Source organism: Loxodonta africana, chromosome 14 (genome assembly GCF_030014295.1).
Source record: "Loxodonta africana isolate mLoxAfr1 chromosome 14, mLoxAfr1.hap2, whole genome shotgun sequence".
NCBI classification, from domain to species: Eukaryota; Metazoa; Chordata; class Mammalia; order Proboscidea; family Elephantidae; genus Loxodonta; species Loxodonta africana.
In genome coordinates, this window is record NC_087355.1 from 92,204,496 (window position 1) to 92,226,715 (window position 22,220).

The 22,220-nt window shown below is 48.2% G+C and overlaps 1 protein-coding gene across 1 annotated transcript in view; it reads right to left on the reverse strand.

Annotated features, from left to right (window-relative positions):
• The window catches only part of ARHGAP39 (Rho GTPase activating protein 39), a 121,079-nt gene extending 99,710 nt beyond the window's left edge, over window positions 1-21,369 (reverse strand). The window contains exon 1 of the mRNA XM_064268284.1: window positions 21,290-21,369. The gene's annotated coding sequence lies outside the window, so the exon portion shown is untranslated. The remainder of the gene's footprint in view (window positions 1-21,289) is intronic.
• Window positions 21,370-22,220: the final 851 nt, after the last annotated feature.

Sequence of the window (22,220 nt, forward strand, 5' to 3'; positions counted from 1 at the left end):
AGCAAGAGAAACTATCCAAACTGAAGCACAGAAAAAAAACACTAGGAAACCAAAATTACTAGAGCTCAGTGATCTATGGGACAGTATCAGGCAGTCCAACATACACATATATACGTTAAACATATACATGTACATTCCTGCATGGCACAAATGGTTAAGCACTGGGCTACTAACAGAAAGGTTGGCAGTTCAAACCTACCCAGAGGCACTCAGAAGACAGGCCTGGAGATCTGTTTCTAAAAGGTCACAGGCTCAAAAACTCTAAGACAGTACTGCTCTGTATATATGTGGTCACTGTCCTAGTTATCTAGTGCTGCTATCACAGAAATAACACAGTGGATGGCTTTAACACAGAGAAATTTATTCTCTCACAGTTTAGGAGGCTGGAAGTCTGAATTCATGGTGCCAGTTCCAGCGGAGGCTTTCTCTCTCTGTCGGCTCTGGAGGAAGATCCTTGACATAAATCTTCCTCTGGGTCTAGGAGCTTCTCAGCACAGGGACCCCAAGTCCAAAGGAAACACTCTGCTCCCGGCTCTTCCTTCTTAGTGGTATGAGGTCCCTCTCCTCTCTGTTCGATTCTTTTGTATCTCAAAAGAGACTGACTTAAGATACAGCATAATCGGACAACTTGAGTCCTGCCTTATTAACAACCAAAAAAACCCCACCCAGTGCTGCCACTAATCCTGCCTCATTAACATCACAGAGGTTGAGATTTGCAATCTAATCAGATCCTGAAATGGTGGATAACTATGCAATACCAGGAATCACGGCCTAGCCAAGCTGACACACATTTTGGGAGGACACAATTCATAACAGTCACCATGAGTTGGAATTAACTCTACAGCAACTAATAATGACTACAGATATACATATATATATTTTTTGTTGTTGTTCTTGTATGTGTTTGTGGTGCTGTGGTGGCTTGTGTGTTGCTGTGATGCAGGATGATATGCCACCTATATTTCAAATACATGGTGGACAGGTTTCAGTGGAGCTTTCCGACTAAGTCAGACTAGGAAGAAGGACCTGGCAATCTACTTCTGAAAAAAAAAATCAGCCAGTGAAAACATTATGGATTGCAGCAAAACACTGTCTGATAGGGTGCTGAACGATGAGCCCCTCAGCTTGGGAGGCACTCAAAACACGACTGTGGAAGAGCTGTCTCATCACGGTAGAGCTGACCTTAAGATGTAGATGGAGCCAAGCTTTTGGGATCTTCATTTGCTGATGTGGCATGACAAAAATTGAGAAGAAACAGCTGCACCATCGTTAGTAATCAGAACTTGGAATGTACAAAGTGCAAATCAAGGAAAACTGGAAGTCATCAAAAATGAAATGGATCAATTAAAGATCGATATCCTAGGCATTACTGAGCTGAAATGGACTGGTGTTGGTAGTTCTGAATCAGACAATCATACGGTCTACTATGCGGGGAATGACAAACTGAAGAGGAATGGTGTCGCATTCATCATTAAAAAGAACATTTCAAGACCTATCCTGAAGTCCAACCCTGTCAGTGACGGGAAATATCCATACAGCTACAAGGAAGACCAGTTAAAAAGAGTATTATTCAAATTTACGCACCAACCACTAATGACAAAGATGAAGAAAGTGAAGATTGTTATCAACTTCCGCAGTCTGAAATCGATCAAACATGCAATCAAGATGCACTGATAACTACAGTGATTCCAATACGAAAGCTGGAAACAAAAAGAAGAATCAGTACTTGGAAAATAAGCCTTGGTGATAGAAGCAGTGCCGGAGATTGCATGATAACAATTTGCAAGACCAAGGACTCATTCACCAGAGAGACCTTTCTTCAACAACACAAAGGGCAACTACAAAGACAGACCTCGCCAGATGAAATACACAGCAATCAAATCAATCACATCTGTGGAAAGAGATGATGGAAAAGCTCAATATCGGAACAATGCCAGGGGCCAAATGCAGAACAGATTATCAATTGCTCATATGTAAGTTCAAGCTGAAGCTGAAAAAAATTAAAACAAGTCCATGAGAGCCAAAGTGCACCTTGAGTATATCCCGCCTGTATTCAGAGACCACACCTCAAGAACAGATTTGATGCTTTGAACACTAACGACCAAAGACCAGATGAGTTACGGGATGATACCAAGGACATCATATATGAAGAAAGCAAAAGGTCATTAAAAAGACAGGAAAGAAATAAAAGACCAAAATGGATGTCACAAGAGACTCTGAAACTTGCTCTTGAATGTAGAAAAGCTAAAGCAAAAGGAAGAAAGGAAGTAAAAGAGCTGAACAGAAGATTTCAGAGGGTGGCTCGTGAAGACAAAGTAAAGCATTACAAGGAAATGTGCAAAGACCTGAAGTCAGAAAACCAGGAGGGAAGAATACACTCAGCAATTCTCAGGCTGAAAAAACTGGAGAGAAAATTCAAGCCTCGAGCTACAATACTGAAGGATTCTGTGGGCAAGAAAAGAACATGCAGGAGCATCAAAAGAAGATGAAAGGAATACACAAAGTCACTGTACCAAAAAGAATTGGTCAACATTCAAACATTTTAGGAGTTAGCACATGATCAAGTACCAATGGTACTGAAGAAAGAAGTTCAAGCTCCACTGAAGGCAATGATGAAAACTCCAGGAAGAATACCAATCGAGAAGTTTCAACAAACAGATACAGTGCTGGAAGTACTAAATTATTTATGCCAAGAAATTTGGAAGACAGCTACCTGGCCAACCAACTGGAAGAGATCCATACTTATGCCTATTCCCAAGAAAGGTGATCCAACTGAATGCAGAAATTATCGAACAATATCATTAATATCACAAACAAGTAAAATTTTGCTGAAGATCATTCAAAACCAGTTGCAGCATGTCTTGACAGGGAACTGCCAGAAATTCAAGCTGGATTCAGAAGAGGATGTGGAACCATGGATATCATTGCCGATGTCTGATGGATCCTGGCTGAAAGCAGAGAATACCAGGAGGATGTTTACCCGTTTTTTTTAATTGACTATGCAAAGGCATTTGACTGCGTGGATTGTAAGAAATCATGAATAACATCGTGAAGAATGGCAATTCCAGAACCCTTAATTGTGCTGGTGAGGAACCTGTAACTTAGACCAAGGGCCAGTCATTCAAAGAGAACAAGGGGTATCTGTAGCTTAATTAATTTTTTATTGTACATTAAGTGAAAGTTTGTAATTCAAGTCAGTCTCTCAAACACTTATATACACCTTGCAATGTACTCCTAGTTGCTCTCCCCCTCATGAGACAGCACATTCCTCCTTTCCACCTTATATTCTGCGTGTCCATTCAGCCAGCTCCTGTCTCCCTCTGCCTTCTCATCTCGCCTCCAGGCAGGAGCTGCTCACATAGTCTCATGTGTCTATTTGAGCCAAGAAACTCACTTCTCACCAGTATCATTTTCTGTCTTACAGTCCAGTCCAATCCCCGTTTGAAGAGTTGGCTTTGGGAATGGTCCCAGTCTTGGACTAACAGAAAGTCCACAGACCATGACCTCTGGGGTCCTTCTAGTCTCAATCAGACCATTAAGTCTGGTCTTTTTATGAGAATTTGAAGTCTGCATCCCACTGTTCTCCTGCTCCATCAGGGATTCTCTGTTGTGTTCCCTGACAGGGCAGTTGTCGGTTGTAGCCGGGCACCATCTAGTTCTTCTGGTCTCAGGCTGATGTACTCTGGTTTATGTGGGCTTTTCTGTCTCTTGGGCTCATAATTACCTCGTGTCTTTCGTGTTCTTCATTCTCCTTTGCTCCAGGTGGGTTGAGACCAATTGATGGATCTTAAATGGTTGCTTGAGCATTTAAGACCCCAGAAGCTGCTCTTTGTGTGGTTTAAAGTCAGCAAAGGTGTGCATCAGGGTTGTATCCTTTCACTGTATGCTGAGCAAATAATCCGAGAAGCTGGAGTATATGAAGAAGAACGGGGCATCAGGACTAGAGGAAGACTCATTAACAACCTGCGTTATGCAGATGACATAACCTTGCCTGCTGAAAGTGAAGAGGACTTGAAGCACTTACTAATGAAGATCAAAGACCACAGCGTTCAGTATGGATTACGTCTCAACATAAAGAATACAAAAATCCTCACAACTAGACCAAAAAGCATCATTATAATAAATCGGGAAAAGACTGAAGTTGTGAAGGATTTCATTTTACTTGGATCCACAATCAACACCCATGGAATCAGCAGTTAAGAAACCAAATGATGCATTCCATTGGGCAAATCTGCTGCAAAAGACCTCTTTAAAGTATTCAAAAGCAAAGATGTCATCTTGAAGACTAAGATGCACCTGACCCAAGCCATGGTATTTCCAATAGCCTCCTATGCATGCGAAAGCTGAACAATGAATAAGGAAGACCAAAGAAGAACTGATGCATTTGAACTATGATGTTGGCCAAGAATACCAAATATGCTATGGATTACCAGAAGAACAAACCAATCTGTCTAGGAAGAATTTTTTTTTTTTTTAATTTTTATTGTGATTTAAGTGAAAGTTTACAAATCAAGTCAGTCTCTCACACAAAAACCCATATATACCTTGCTACACACTCCCAATCACTCTCCCCCTAATAAGACAGCCCGCTCTCTCCCTCCACTCCCTCTTTTCGTGTCCATTTCACCAGCTTCTAACCCCTCCACCCTCTCAACTCCCCTCCAGGCAGGAGATGCCAACATAGTCTCAAGTGTCCACCTGATCCAAGAAGCTCACTCCTCACCAGCATCCCTTTCCAACCTATTGTCCAGTCCAATTCATGTTTAAAGAGTTGGCTTCGGGAATGGTTCCTGTCCTGGGCCAACAGAAGGTCTGGGGGCCATGACCACCGGAGTCCTTCCAGTCTCAGTCAGACCATTAAGTCTGGTCTTATGAGAATCTGGGGTCTGCATCCCACTGCTCTCCTGCTCCCTCAGGGGTTCTCTGTTGTGTTCCGTCAGGGCAGCAGTCATTGGTTGTAGCCAGGCACCATCTAGTTCTTCTGGTCTCAAGATGATGTAGTCGTGGCCCTTTGTGTCTCTTGGGCTCGTAATCACCTTGTGTCCTTGGTGTTCTTCATTCTCCTTTGATCCAGGTGGGTGGAGACCAATTGATGATGCATATTAGATGGCTGCTTGCTAGCATTTAAGACCCCAGACGCCACTCTTCAAAGTGGGATGCAGAATGTTTTCTTAATAGATCTTATTATGCCAATTGACTTAGATGTTCCCTGAAACCATGGTCCCCAGACCCCTGCCCCTGCTACGCTGGCCTCTGAAGCATTCAGGAACCTTCTTTGCTTTTGGTTTAGTCCAATTGTGCTGACCTCCCCTGTATTGTGTGCTGTCTTTCCCTTCACCTGAAATAGTTCTTATCTACTATCTAATTGGTGGATGCCCCTCTCCCACCCTCCCTCCCTCTCCCCTCCCGTAACCACAAAACAATGTTTTCTTCTCAGTTTAAACCATTTCTCAAGTTATTATGATAGTGGTCTTACACAATATTTGTCCTTTTGCAACTGACTAATTTCACTCAGCATAATGCCTTCCAGCTTCCTCCATGTTATGAAATGTTTCAGATTCCTCACTGTTCTTTATTGATGCGTAGTATTCCATTGTGTGAATATACCATAATTTATTTATCCATTCATCCATTGATGGGCACCTTGGTTGCTTTCATCTTTTTGCTATTGTAAACACTGCTGCAATAAACATGGGTATGAATATATCTGTTCGTGTAAAGGCTCTAATTTCTCTAGGACATATTCCGAGGAGTGGGATTGCTGGATCATATGGTAGTACTATTTCTAGCTTTTGAAGGAAGCGCCAAATCGATTTCCAAAGTGGTTGTACCATTTGACATTCCCACCAGAAGTGTAGAAGTGTTCCAATCTCTCCACAGCCTCTCCAACATTTATTATTTTGTGGTTTTTGGATTAATGCCAGCCTTGTTGGAGTGAGAGGAAATCTCATTGTAGTTTTGATCTGTATTTCTCTAATGGCTAATGATCGTGAACATTTCCTCATCTATCTGTTAGCTACCTGAATGTCTTCTTTAGTGAAGTGTCTATTCATATCTTTTGCCCATTTTTTAATTGGGTTATTTGTCTTTTTGCAGTTGAGTTTTTGCAGTATCACATAGATTTTAGAGATCAGGCACTGATCAGAAATGTCATGGCTAAAAACTTTTTCCCAGTCTGTAGGTAGTCTTTTTACTCTCGGTGAAGTCTTTGGATGAGCATAGTTGCTTGATTTTTAGGAGCTCCCAGGTATCTAGTTTTTCTTCTACATTCTTTATAATGTTTTGTATACTGTTTATGCCATGTATTAGGGCTCCTAATGTTGTCCCTATTTTTTCTTCCATGATCTTTATCATTTTAGATTTTATATTTAGGTCTTTAATCCATTTTGAGTTAGTTTTTGTGCATGGAGTGAGGTATGGGCCTTGTTTCATTTTTTTGCAGATGGATAGCCAGTTATGCCAGCACCATTTGTTAAAAAGGCTGTCTTTTCCCCCATTTTACAGTTTTGGGGCCTTTGTCAAATATCGACTGCTCATATGTGGATGGATTTATGCCTGGATTCTCAATTCTGTTCCATTGCTCCACGTATCTGTTGTTGTAGCAGTACCAGGCTGTTTTGACTACTGTGGCAGTATAATAGGTTCTAAAATCAGGTAAAGTAAGGCCTCCCACTTTGTTCTTCTTTTTCAGTAATGCCTTATTTATCTGGGGCCTCTTTCCCTTCCATATGAAGTTGGTGATTTGTTTCTCCATCTCATTAAACAATGTCGTTGGGATTTGGATCGGAATAGCATTAAATGTATAGATTGTTTTTGGTAGAATAGACATTTTTATAATGTTAAGTCTTCCTATCCACGAGGAAGGTACGTTCTTCCACTTATGTAAATCTCTTTTGGTTTATTGCGGAAGTGTACTGTAGTTTTGGAAGAACGCTTTTTAAAAGCAAGGTGGTGAGACTTGGACTCATATGCTTTGGACATATTATCAGGAGGAAACAGTCCCTGGAGAGGACATTACGCATAGTAAAGTAGCGGGTCAGTGAAAAAGAAGACCCTCAACAAGATTGACTGATGCAGTGGCTACAACAATGGGCTCAAGCATAACGATTGTGAGGATGGCACAGGACCAGGCAATGTTTTGTTGTGTCGTACAAAGGGTCGCTATCAGTGGGAACCGACTTGATGGCACCTAACAACAATAAGAAGCCACATTTCAAGGCTCAGTATCCACACGTGGCTAGTGGCTGTCGTGTTGGACAGCACAGCTCTAGGACATACCTATCTTACAATCTTTATCCAGGCTTATTTCTCACTCCTCCTTTGTTCCATTAAAGATTTATTAATTGTCCCCAGTTATGCCACACATTTCCCAGGCCCCACTCCTATCTGGGTGCTTGCTCCGTGCCTGGGTGCCCTCACTCCTCTCTCTTCTTTCTAACTGAACCACCAATCTTCAGGACACACTAAATGGGGCTCTCCCCTCTGAACTGCTGGACATTTATTTCTATCATTTTGTCTTAATTATTTATAGCACTAGCTTGCCATATCTCTTGCATCCCTGAATGATCTCATTAATTCTACTATATATTTTTTCTATGTATCCATTCATTAATTCATTCCAAAAATAACACTCTTGTGTCCGATATTGTACTATGTCCCAGGTATACAGCAATGAACAAAGCTGATATGGTCCATGTCCTTACACCCTAAAGGAGAAAGACAAAAAAATGAATACATAATGATAAATTCTGATAAGTGCAAAAAAAAAAAAAACAAAACTCAAGTCTATGAACAAGAATTAGGCGAGAAGAGGCCTCATCTCCAGTAGGAACCATCTAAGAAGAGACCTCAGAGAGGAGAAGGAAGCTGGCCATGTGGGGAGTGAGGGTCCTTGCAGGATGACCTGAGGTAGGAAAGGCTCTGCATTCCAGGATTCCGGGGAGGGGGGAATGCCAGTGAGCCTGCAGGCTGGGAAGGCCTCAGCAGTCACAGCCCTTAATTTTCTTGTAAGTATAAAAGCCACCCAAGGATTTGAAGCAGGGGAGTAACATACCAAGACACCGAACCCGCTGCCATTGAGTTGATTCCGAATCACAGTCATTAAAATTATAAAGCAATATCCTATCTGATATGAGCACCACCAACTGGACAGGGCCAAATGCACACGGCTCTGTATTGTATGATAAATTGAACATAATCGGATTTGAACCTCAAAGGTCTTCCACAATGAACATTCTCGATCCAAGTAAGAAAAGTGTGCTTTGTCCGCAAGAGGCAGTGAGGCATGGTGGCAGATCACTTGAGCTCTGGAGTACAAGGTCATGGTTCAGATTCTAGCCATACTCCTGACCAGGAAGCTCAGCCCTCAGATGGCCTTGGGCCTTGCACTAAAATGGTCAGACATCAGCTGCAACCACAGCTGCTCAAGAAGAAGCCACTGCTCGCCAACTCAGTCACGCATGCGACACACTACATGACCTCGTGCGCTTAACACGCTACCCTGTGCTACATGGGCTTCTCTCTGGTTCCTGGTCCCCTCGCCCTCTAACCCAAGCACTACCACACCCCTGAGCTCATGGTTCCTGACCACCACAGCTCCTGGCCCTCCACAGTCAGAGAGGAGAAAGGCCCAGGCCCCCACTAACATTTTCTCATCAGTGGAAAAGGGTACTCCTTCCCTTTTCCACTCCACTTCCATTCTGAATAATTCACATATCTATCAGTGTTTATACACTCAGAAGGTTAAGGAGGAAACTGGAAACAGGCCATCATCCCATGAGTGGGTAATGCCACAAACATTTGTTTTAAAAAATAAATTATATTCACAACACAGGTGAGGATTCCAACAAAGATACATGGCTAATTTTCTTATGTTTCCTTCCATAAAAGATGCTATGCATGTATCAGCCTATGTAAAACTACATGTTCTTCCTTTTAATGTACAAAAAATAAGTCCTACTTTATATACTGTGAACTCTTCGCTTTTTTTACTTTGTGTAGTTTGACAATCTTTGCATATCTCTATGTATACGCGCCTCTGAATGTGCGCATATACACCTACACACGTGTACACATACACACGGCTGCATGTGAATGTGTGCGCGTACACCTACACACGTGTACACACAGCTGCATGTGAATGTGTGCGTGTACACCTACACACGTGTACACACACAGCTGCATGTGAATGTGTGCACATACATCTACACACGTGTACACACACACAGCTCCATGATATTCCACTGTGCATGTATGTCATGATACAATCGCTTCTGGTGAACATCAAGGAGGTTGTACCTAGTTCCAAAACCAATCTCACTTCAGGTTTCACATTCGACCAGTTCTGTCTTCAGTTTCATGTGTGTTGAGAATCCCCTTCCACAGCAGCTCAGGGTTTTACAATCCAACATGTGGTCAAGTGTGCGGCAGCTTTTCTTGCAATCAGCACCTTCAGTGACAAGGTTCCCACTCTTCTGATGGGTGCCTGTCTTCCTGCATAAAGACCTCAGGAAAGCCATTTAGAGCTGGCAATTTTTGAAATACCGGCCCACCCATTCCCACAAGGGCAAAGGCCCGCCAGCCTCCCAGCTCCACCTTCAGAATGTACCACCTGGTCCAAACGCAAGTCACAGCCACTCACTCCTGGACCACCACAGTCTCCTCCTTCCACCTTCCTCAGTGGCCAAAAAGAACTTTCCACGGTGTTGCTCTGATGTAATCACTCCACTGCCCATTGGCCTGCAAGGTTCTCCCAGCTCTGAGAACAAAGCTCCCTCCTACTCCATCCTCCTCACCCAGCCTCCCTTCCACAGTGGGGACCAGGGCTTCACTCTGTGATGTCTGTGACTCCCAGTCCCTGCTCACCTGGCAAGCCAGCAGCCATGGGTAGCCAGCTCCTCCCTCGCCCAGAAGCCAGCCCACCAACCCAACATCTCTGCTGACATCATCATCCCTCAGCTGCACCACAGGCATAGCCTGACCTGTCTCTGTCTTCCAAATCGCTCTCCTCCAACTCACTCCTGACACAACAGACAGTGATGCTTCGGAGAGATAAGCCATTCCGTGTCTGCCCCAGTGGCTTCCCAAAACCTCCCTGTGGCCGAGGCCAGCCTTGCTCATCTCCTGCCCTCTCCCTGGCTGTCCCCCGGGCCCTGCTGCCCAGGGCTGCCCGAGAGCTGATGCCTCACCCCAACTCCTGGTCCCCCAGGGAGGCTGTGCCGGCTCAGTCTAAGTGAGGTCTCAGAGAGGTCACCTGAATGTCTGCTCCCGTGGTGGCCCAGCTGCAGGGGGCCCACCCAGAATTTCTGGCTCTAGCATTAGCTCTGCCCAATGGAAACACAAGCACTATGCATGCACGCTCCCAACGGGAACAGGCACCAGCGGCCAGCACACCAGGCGGCCAGGCTTCAGAGAACACCAAGTGCCAATTCCAAGGTGTAAATTCCAAGTCAGCGCAGAGCTTAATGAGAAATGCAGCCTGTGCTATGTGACTTGTCCCCACCACCACCAATGTTCCACAACCACGGGGCAGCAGCACCGAGGTGACCAGTCTGGACTCTCGCACTGACTGACATTATCACTCACAACACCTCAGAATGGATCACAGTGGGTAACAACTTTAGGTACGTTTTCCAGAATAGAAGTGGAGGGTAAAGCTGTAGCAAGAAAAAGGCTTTTGCAAAATCCATTGGTTGTCATCTTTTGAGGAGGCTCAAGTGGAGCGGTGCTCCCTCAGAAGGCAGTTTAAGTGCTCCGCATTGCAAACAACACCGCACAGCAGCCTCAGCCTGCTGACCTTCCAGGTGCCGCCCCACTCCGCCCACTGGAGACTTCAGCCACCAAGTCACCCACACATTCCTGCTGTCTCCTGCCACATGCTCCCCTCCCACCTAAGACTTGCTGCCTGTGCCTGGTTAATATTTTCTAACGCTCCATCACAGATAGTTCTTCTGAATGAGATGCCCCCTCTTCCAGAAGCTGACTAGGCTCCGTACCACTGGGACGCAGCAGCCATGCAGGGGCTCCCTAAAGCCCTAAGCACACCCTATACCACTGTTCCACACAGCGCTACCATGGTCCACTCCTGTGCCCCATGCAGGAAGCGAGACCAGTGACAGGACTGACCAGAGCAGGTGGGCGTGGAAGACCTCGCAAAGACAGAGGAGATGTGAGCTGTGGCACAGGAAAGGAGCTGGTTCTGCATGATGGTAGCTCCCACACACCCTCCTAATGGGGACTCTGGCACTCTCACGTCACTCCTCCCCCACTGTTAGGAACCAGGGGCCACTTCTGAGACTTGGAAAAAGCAGGAATCCTAACGGCACAAACAATCAACACCACTGTGACTGAGCAGGAAAGCCAGTTTCAGAAGCTGCTCCAGTATAGACTGTACCTTTATCAACGACACCTGCTGCATAAAGACCCTGAGGCCCGCGGAGAACTGCTTCAGGGATTTAAATCCATCTGCCTCAGCACAATCTTAACTGCCACAGAAACCCTACCACTACAGAAAGTCAGGGCTGGTACCTGCTGGCAAGTATTACCGTGAAACTCGGTCTGCTAAAAACCCCATTGGCTTTCTCCTCCCATGAAGACAGCTGTCTGACCACGGCTGGGCCTAAGGCAGCTTCCAAAAATGACCAAGAGAACAAGCAGAAAAGACGAAAGAAGCAAGGCAGAAGGAAGAAGTCAAGTGCTAGGCCACGAGTACAAGTGCCAGTGCGGCCCAGGGAAGCTTCTGTCCTGGATAGTAGTTCTCCTGTTTGCACCTTCCTTCCTTCCGTTTAAACTGCACTCAGTTACACTTGGCGTTTGTCTTAAGACCAGCCTGCAAGAGGACAGAGAAAGTGCTCTGTTGGCTCCTCAGCCCACTGGTGCTGAAATTAAGCCTTTAAACCTTATACACGTACAACACTTAGCAATTCACAGCTCTGAAAGCCACCGTCAGCCTCACCACCACCCTGGAAAACACGCCGGACAAGTGCCGTCTAATCTGCCGCTGAGAAAAGAGGCTCAGGTGGGGTGAGCGCTTACCTGCGGTCACTTACACTAGCGGGCGTGGGGTCAGTTTAACTGCAGTCTCCTGCCTCCTGATCCAGCACTGCATCCGAGGCAGCACAGCTCCCCGTCTGATCCCAGATCTACTGACACGCCTCCCTGGCTGCCCCCAAAGTTCTCATCATCACTTCCCCACGGCCCTTCTGTGGGGCCGGTTCTCCAAGTGCCAACTTGGAATGTTCCCTTCAGAAAAGCCCTAGCCACCCTTCTCGCTGTGTTAACAGCTTTACTGAGACATAATTCACATACAACCCACCCATTTAAAGTGTATAATTCAAAGACTTTCAATATGTTCACAGATACGTGCAACCATCACCAGTCAATTCTAGAACATTTTCATTACACTAAAAAGAAGCCCTGCAACCCCTGGCCTTCCCACTAGCCTGGGGCAACCACTAATCTCTATTCTGTCTCTGTGGCTTTGCTATCCTAGACTTTCACATAAGTGGAATCAAGCAATGCATGTCTGCCTTCTTTCACTCAGCAGCATGTTTTCAAGGTTCATCCACGTATCAGGACTTCATCCCTTTTTATGGCTGAGTGGTACTCCACTGCGCAGATATACCAAATTTTGTTTATCTATCGTCTGTCGAAGGAACCCTGGTGGTACAACGGTTAAGCACTCAGCTGCTAACCAAGAAGTCGGTAGTTCAAACCCATCCAGCAACTCGGCGGGGAAAAAAGGCCTGGCAATCTGCTCCCATAAAGATTACAGCCTAGCAAACCTACAGGGCAGTTCTACTCTGTCCTATGGAGTCGCTGTGAGTGGGAACTGACTTGACCGGACACAACATCATCATCCATGGGTGCACACTGGATGGTTTCCATTTTTGGGCTGTTATGAGTCAAGCTGCTATAAATACTCACGGAACATTTCTGTGTGGACGTATACCTTCCTAGTCACTTTTCATCATAAGAACATGTGAAAGGTGAACCAATTTCCAATTAAGAATCTCTTCAGCCATCTAAGATACATTAATCGGTCCAGTCCCATCCCATCCTGAGCAAAGGAGAATGAAGAAAACCAAAGACAGAAGGACTAATGGACCACATGAACCAGAGACTCCACCAGCCTGGGCCCCAGAGAACTAGATGGTGCCCTGCTACCACAGACAGCTCTGACGGGGATCACAATAGAGAGTCATGGACAGAGCTGGAGAAAGATGTAGAGCAAAAATTCAAATCCACAAAAAAAAAAAAAAAAGGCCAGACTTACTAGTCTGACAGATTGGCGGAACCACTGAGACTGTGGCCCCCAGACACCCTGCTAACTCAGAACCAAAGCCACTCCCGAAGTCTACGTTTCAGCCAAAGATTAGACAGACATATAAAACAACAACACACACAAGGAACATGCTTCTTCTTAGTTCAATCAAGTATCTTCTTAGTTCAATCAAGTACGTTAGGACCAAATGGGCAATACCTGCCCAAAGGAAAAACGAGAAGGCAGGAAGGGACAAGAAAACTGGTCGTATGGACACTGGTAACATGGAGTGTAAAGAGAAAGAGGGAGAATGCTGACACATTGTGGGGACTGCAGCCAATGTCACAAAACAATCTGTATATTAAGTTCTGAATGAGAAACGAATTTCTGCTGTAAACTTTCACTTAAAGGATAATTAAAAAAAAAACTCATTTAATCCAAATAAATCACAATCAACTAGATAGCAGTGGATTATGGTGTTTAAAAGATAGGAGGATGGATGGATAAATGAGTTGGTGCCTGGCTGGCTGGCTAACTGGAAGAAATAAAAGACCAATGGAGTCGTTGAGTTAAAAACGTTATGAGGCACGAGCAAAACCTGATCTAACGGGATAAATAACTACTGAAGGAGGAGGCGATATTGCTCGCGAAGCACCGTACAGGCAGCACGGCAAGTGCTGCACGAGAAACAACATCCACCAGGAAAGGACCGGGAAATAAACCACAGCACCTGCAGGCAACAGAACACAGGAGCCAGGAAAAACAACGTACCAGAAAATGCACTAATATGGAATGACCTTCCAAATACAGTCAGTCACAAAAAAAAAAAAGGTTCAGAAACTTTAAAAGGAAGGGGGGCGGGGATAAAGGCCTGCACAGTTACAAAGTATCTCCAGGAGAGACAAGAATTCAGCCTGGATGGTGAAGCCTCCAGGGAACCAGGTTCCTGGTGCAGAGACTTCACTGTGCACCCTTTGTATTTTTGAATCATGTGAACAAACTATCTATTCAAAAATAAATAAAAACAAGACTCTTCGGGAAGCAAAAAGAGCTCCTGCAGAGGGAACCTGAGCCAGGGTCCAAGGGGCTGAAGGAGCTACCTAAGCTGCTTACTTTGGCTCCTGGAGGAGGGACTGCAGAGTGGGGAGGAGAGGGAAGAGGGGCTGCAGGGTGGGGAGGAGGGGATTTAGAGGGGGAAGGAGCGTGGGGCTAGCCTTGGCCCAGTGGCCACATAGCTGGTATCACTGGAGTGCAGAGTGGGGCTGGGCAGAGGCAAGAGGGAGGAGAGGGAGAGGCCACAGCACACAGGCAGGGCCGTAAACGCTGCGTCTGGGAGGCACTAGGGGATCCAAGGACAAGTGCAGGGTAGGGCAGGGCCGCGGCACTGATGACAATCAGGGCCAGGTTGTTCTCTGGTATGAGGAGGCCTGTAGGGTGCCTAAGGCATCCCTGGCCACCATGCACTCATGCCGATGGCTCCCAGTTGGGACAACCAAAAATGTCTCCAGATAGGCCAAATGTCCCCTGGGAGTGGGATGGGAGTGACAAAACTGCCCCGGTTGAGAACCACTGCTCTATACATCCCGAGGAGCACCATGGACAAGCGAGGGGAGGGGTGCAAGGACAGGGGCAGCAGACTACTGCAGAGGCACAGCAATGGCCCTGGAGGAGGAGGGAGACAACAGCCTTGGGGGCCGGCGGGATGTGGGGTGAGAAGGACCCAGGACACCCAAGCTTCCAGCTTCAGCAACCAAGTGAATGGCAGCCAGGAGCACAAAGGTGAGGCCAAGGACCTAAGGACACTGTGTCAGCAGACAGCTCAGAGGTCACCCAGAGCAGACATCTCAGACACCACTTTTGCCCGGCTCGCACCTGCAACTTCCCAGCTTTCGCCCATGGTGGCTTGTAGCTTTGTCCTCCCACCAGAGCTCCAGACCCCAATCCCATCCCTCCAAATATTCTGCTTAGGGACCCGCTCTCTTGAGATCCAGCCTGCAAGCAGCTGCAGACACCAAAGCGCATGGCGCAGGGGACAGAACACAGCTCTTCCTATGACTGCCTAAACCAACTCATCTTCCCTCCAAACCGCGGACGGATTACTCTCCTCATCCTGAAGACGGGGAATGCCAGTGGCCTCCGACCTTGCCACCGATCTGTGCCCTCACATCCCCTGGCACCCCTCAGTGGGACACAGATGCCTGCCAGGGGTCTCATCTAGGCTCCAGGACCCCCCACCCCCACCCCCGGGCCCTGTCCCGACCTGCTCTCTCCTGGCTCGCTTGAAGGGGCCTTCCTCGTTTGAATAACTGTTCTCCGTCCGGGGAGAGCACTGCCTCCAGCTGTTCACTCCTTCTTCCCCGTAAGGGCTTTACATCTGCCCACTGCCAAGGGACGAGCATAAGTCCCCTCCAAGTGCGGGCTCGGCTGTGTGGCCCACTTTGCCGATGGAATGTGACTGTCATGGCCAGTCCCAAGCTGGAGCTATAAGAGCTACCATGGGTTTCTACCACTCTCTCTCTCCATAAAAATATTACGTCCCAAAAAGGGCCGGTCCTTCACAGGACCCAGGAAGGAAGACATTGAAAAAAAAGCTATGCACAGAAATGAACCTCTATTGCTGTAAGCCACTGAATTGCTGGGGCTACGTGTCACCACAACTGTCCCTGGAGGAAGCTGCCCCTCATGCTCTCTGACCCGCCCTACGCATTGCTGCTGCTTAGATCTTCCTGAGCCGTCTTACTATGGCTCTCCCTGCTCACAAACCTGCAGTGGGTCCCTGTGAAACTCACATTGTGATCGCAGCTGCCTTTTCAACTGTACTTTTGACTTTTCCTTACACAACCTTCCAACCCCTCCAAACCACACATAACCCCCCTTCTTGCCTTTCCTCCCAAAGCCTGAAACACCTTCTACCTGTGATGCTGTGGCATTCTAGCTCCTCTCCCTACTCACGTCCTGCTGAGTAAGGCTTGGCTGAAAAGGCCGCCTCTTCCTTGAAGGCCTCCCTCACTTCTCTAGCCCCTGCAAATCACTGCCCTGCTGAAGTTCTAGAGCAGGGGTTGGAAATGTTTCCTGTAAATGCGCCAGAGTAAATAATAAGGGCCTGCTGATAAGAACAGAGATCTCTTTGCAGGACACACACGTGCTGTCACAATGCTGCCAAAGCTGTCACAGACAATATTTAATGAATGGGTGTGGCTGTACCTCAATAAAACTTTACTTACAAAAACAGGCCCTGGGGCCACATTTGGTCCAGGGGACAGAGCATAGTTTGCTGACCCCTGGTCTAGAGCACTGGTGTGGTCCTTCAAAGGGTTTAAATCCTTAGCTGGGGTCCCTGGGTAGCACAAAAGGTTTGTGTTCAACTGCTAACCTAAAGAACGGTGATTCAAACCCCACTAATGGCAACACGGAAAAAGGCCTGGCGATTTGCTTCCAAGAAAACCCTATGGAACAGTTCCACCATGTAACACATGCGGTCACCATGAGTTGGAACTGATTCAATGGCAACAGGTTTATTTACTTGTTTGTTTATTGTACCCTTAGTAGACTTTTCTTTGTCTTTCCAAGCTCCCTGAAAGCACAACATGCCATGTCTGTGGTGCTTCAACACAACCGCTGCTAACAGCACAGATTAGATGTTCAATAAAGGAAAGTAATGAGTAAATGATACTTGGAAAAAATTTTACAGAATATTGAAAAAAAAATCCTAATGCTGAATATTACGGTTTTCCCATAGAATTCCATAGATTCAAAAGAAATATATGGAAAAGTCTCATCAAATTTTAAACCAAGAGCTCCACCCAAAGAGGCATAACAGTGGTCAATACAGTAGTTCCCCTCTATCTGCAGGGGTACGTTCCAAGACCCCTGTGGATGCCTGGAACCGCGGACAGTACCCAACCCTCTATGTAGTATGTTCTGACCTATACATGCATACCTCTATGATAACGTTTAATTTATAAATTAGACACAACAAAAAGTTCACAATAATTAATAATACAAGAGAACAATTATAACAACATACTATAATAAAAGTTACAGGAATGTGGTCCCTAGGCAGGATGCAGCAGAAAGGCACGAGATTTCATCACACTACTTATTTAACATTTTTGGACAGAAGCTGACCGCGGGTAACTGCAACTTTGGAAAGTGAAATCGCGCATGGGGGCGGCTACTGTCCTCTTCACGGCACACAAACTGTGTCAAAGCCCTGAGTGAGTTTATTAAGCTAACAAGGGGGTAGGGTAGGACTATCCCACGTTATCAGAACAGAAGCATGACAACAAAATGAACTTTATGTCACTATCATATTTCAGGAGGTTGAGCAGGAGGGCAGGGACTGTTGAGCAGCTGGTATTTTAGGGAGAGACTAAGGCCCACAGAGAGTGGAGACAGGAAGGAAGCACTGCAAAAGCGGGAGTGGGTGGGGCCCAGGTGAGAAGTGTCCATCACAGCAGGGCAGAAGCAGGGTGTGGCCGGAAGGGAACCAAGGTCAGATTTATCCTAGGGAAGCAGGGAAGACCTGCTGGTGAAGTCAGGTGCAACTGCTAAGAGCCCAAGGAAAGACAAAGCCAGGCAGGCACTGAGGTAGCAGACACAGCCAGAGACTGAAGGTCAGGAGCACTCTGGGGAAGCAAGAACAGCAACAGGAGGCGTGTGGAGGCAGGTGAGACAAGCTAGTCCAACTCGGCCAGAAGGCATCTTCCAGGCCTGAGGCTGCACCCCTGCATGGCTCTTGTGAAAGATGCCTCATGGTACCGTTATAGGACACCCAGCAAAACTACCTTTGAGAAGGAACATAAAAAACCCACAATGCATGACCACAAGGCAACAGACACAGTAAAGGGGTATCGCTAATAAGACTAGAGATATCAGTACGAGAAAATATTGCTTGGACTTTTTTTTCCCAGTAGCACCAAAGAACCAAATAGAAATCTAACAAGAGGCTGTATTCACCAGACAGCTGTCATCAAACTGTCCAAGCACACGCTGAGTGCCTGTGGTATGCAGCTTCCAACTGAGGCATCCCACGTCAGCACACATGCGGAGAACGCTGGTATAGACATTTCAAAAATTCTACAGTGATGTCCAAATATGCTCACAGAAACTGTTTTCCTTACCACTTTTTTCAGAAAATTAAACATCCTTACCTTAAACCCCACAAATGCTAAAAGACTGAGATGAATGGTACCCCCTTAATCTCTGATCATGCAGTATAAATGAGGCCAGATGTCATTTTCTAGGATGTGTCTTATGGGTCTAAGACACAGAGGGAAGAGATGACCAAATCTGAGAAAGAGACATCTCCTTAGGAAATGGTGGAAACTGTGCCACTTTTTTCTGAAGTTAAATCTTATATCTCACAACAGCTCTGCAAAGCAGAATGTTAACACAGAGGCAATTCCAAGTCCTCCATTTTTGTTGCTTACACCCATCCTTACTGTCATTTAAACTTTAGCCTAATAAATTACCTTTTCTATTAAAAAAAAAATGCTTCGGTATGGATTACACCTCAACACAAGGAAAACAAAAATCCTCACAACTGGACCAATAAGCAACATCATGATAAAGAGAGTAAAGACTGAAGTTGTCAATCCTGGATCCACAATCAACACCCACGGAAACAGCAGTCAAGAAATCAAAAACGATGCCACTTTGAGGACTAAAGTGTGCCTGACCAAAGCCATGGTGTTTTCAATTTCCTCATGTGCACGGGAAAGCGGGACAATGAATAAGAAAGAACTGACGCCTCTGAATTGTGGTGCTGGTGAAGAACGTTGAATATACCATGGACTGCCAAAAGAATACACAAATCTGTCCTAGAAGAAGTACAGCAAGGATCCGCCTTAGAAGCAAGGATGGGAAGACTACATCTCACATGCTTCGGAGATACTATCAGGAGGGACTAGACCCTGGAAAAGGACATCATACTTGGTGAAGTACAGGGTCAGTGAAAAAGAGGGAGACCCTCAACAAGATGGACTGACACAGTGGCTCCCAACAATGGGTTCGAGCATAACAATTGTGAGGACGGCACAGGACTGAGCAGTGTTTCCTTCTTTTGTACACAGGATCACTGTGAGTTGGAACCGACATGACAGCACGTAACAACAACGGCTGCGAAGTTTACCAACAACTGTTTGGTAGTTTATTTTAAAGACAGAAAACCCAGGAACTGCTTTAAATCTCATTTCCAGCAGTAACAATCCTAGCTAACCCCCAAATCTAACCCTAACTTTAGCCCCGGCAGCACCAAATCTTTTTAGTGATAACAATTCCTAACTTTTTTGAACACTTGCAATGTGCCAGGCACACAGCATATGACAAGTCTCAATTCATTTAGTCCTCATAACAATTCAGTAAGGCCAGTATTATCAGTATCCCCATTTTACAGGTGAGGAACTAAAGGCACAGAGTACCTTGTCAAGAGCCACAAAGCCAGTAAGCCAAGAGTTGCCACTCAAAAGCAGACAGTCTAGCTCCAGAACCCTTGCCCCCTGCTCTCTCCTGCCTCTAGGACCCCTGGCCTCTGTTCCCCAAGCAAGCACGTAGGGGTCCTGAACGAGCCCAGGCTGGTTTATGGAACAGTCTCTTTGCTCTACAGTCACACCTCCTATCAAATCTCCCTGTCCTTCCCCCGCTCCAGGAACACACCTTGCTTACTGTTACAGGGGAGGGCTCGCTGGAAACCACCTGCTGTTTCTGGGTGGCACCCAGCATGCACGGACTTAAATTCCCCTCGAAGGTTTCAAAGACAAATCGCCATATTGTGCGCACCAGGCGAGGAACAAGGAACTTTGCAATTGTAGGCTTTTCTGCGGAGGTCACCGGAGGCTTGAAAAGAGGGGGAGAGGAGGGGCTAGCCGCATTTTTGCTGAAGGCTGCACAGCGCCCACAACAGCTGCTGGTGGGAAGCAGCACGTAACACACCCACAGCTGCCGCGGCCTCGAAGCAGGCTGCACATTTTTAAATAAAAGACGTCCTGAGCCCTAGATCCACAGCCTGCATGGCTTGTGGCCCTCGGCACGGAACACTTTGCCTCAACCCACACCACCTGCAACCAGAGAAGCAAACCCAGGGAACGAGACTGAAAGGAGGTGCTGAGCAGGAGCACCCTACCGAGGGGCTGCGCCCTGAAACGCCCCAGCCCCGTCCTTGCTGCAGAGGGAGGTCCGGGGAGCCCACGAGGCGCCGCACAGCCGCGCACTCGCCGGGGCAGAGCCCGCAGGCAGTCGTGCCCCGGACCCGGAGCCGCCCATCCTGACTCCCTGCGCCTCAGAGTCCCGGGACAAAGCCGGACCCCGACCCCTCTGCCCGCTCCGCACCAGCGGCCGCCCTTCACGACGTAGAGCGAGCCCCCGCCCGCCTGGTGCCCACCTCGTCCCGGCGCTGCAAGGTCCCTAGGCGGCCGGGCCCCCGCCACGCCCCGACTGCGCCCCGGAAACAGCGCGGGCGCCCCCGCGCTCAAGCCGGGCATATTCCTGCCTCCCCATGCTCCGGCCGAGCACACTCACACTCGGTCGCCCACCCTCCGGCCGGGCACACTCGCACTCACGCCCACCCTCCGGCCGGGCACGCTCACACGACCACCCACCCTCCGGCCGGGCACGCTCACACGACCACCCACCCTCCGGCCGGGCACGCTCACACGACCACCCACCCTCCGGCCGGGCACGCTCACACGACCACCCACCCTCCAGAAGGGCACACACGCGCACTCACATCGCCCCCACACCCACGTCCCAAGCCCGCCCGGCCCGGCCCTCCCCGCGCACACTGACGAGCGCGGCCTTCGCCCCTCACGCCCCGCGCCCCCCGGCCTGGCTGCAGTGGGTGCGGGCTCCGCACACCCACGCCCTCTCCCGGCAGCGGCCCCTCCCCGCCCCCCTGGCCCATGGCGGCCCAGATCCGCCGAGACCGGGCCGGGGGCCTCCGCCGAGGCTGAGGCCGGGGCCACGGGGGCAACAGCGCCGGCCTCTCCGCCATCTTCCCGGGCCCGCCCGCCCCCCGCCCAGCGTCCTCACCGGCGGGCTGCACGCGGGCCGCGTCGCCACAGCCCCTCATGTCGGCCCGCGAGCCGCGTGAGCTGCCCCGCGGCTCCCGCCGCTGCCGCAGCCCTCGCCGTCCGCGTCGTCCACTGCTGATGCCGCCGCCTGCCCAGTGCGCGGCGGCCGCGCGTCCTCCCGTCACCAAGCGCAACCCCCCGCCTCCGGCCCCGCCCCCGCCCGCCGCCCGCCGCCCGCCGCCCGCCGCCCGCCGCCAGGGGGCGCCGCTCCGGGGCGCAGTGCGCGTGCGCAGACGCGCGGCAGGTCGGGAGCCGCAGTCCCGCCGACGGCGCGCGGCACGCTGGGAGCCTGGGGTCTGCAGAGGGCCTGGCTCCGCCCACAGTGCGAACAAGTGTACCTGTGCGGTCTCTGGGGTGCGGGAGTGGGACGGGCTGCGCGGGGATCCCCCTCGCCAGGTTACCCGGGTCCGGGGAGCCCTTCCTCCTGTCCCGCGGTCTGCAGACGATGTCGACCTTGTGTATCTGGTCTGGCGATTTTTCTTCTCTTGGATACGGTGCAGCTAACATCTGACTCTCCTTGGGCTTCCTAAATATGAGAATTCTGGGAAGTTAGCACCCATTATGTTTTAAAATATGGCCCTCTTCCATTTTTTTAAATTTATTGCATCAGTTGGACCATCTCACCGTATCTCCTGTGCCTCTTCTTTTTATTATTTTCCATCTTTTTATCTCTTTGTCATCTTAATTCTTGGTAATTGACTCAGCAACGTCTTTACTAATGCTCTTTTCAGAGATTTCTAACCTGCTTTTAGCCTGGTCTTGAGGTATTAACTGTTGCCTATATTTATTTCTAGAAGTTGTATTTGACTGCCATTTCTGATAAAATGGAGACTAAACGGCCCCACACCCTGGGGGGGGGGGGGTCATCACAAGAAGCTGCAAAGCTCTGA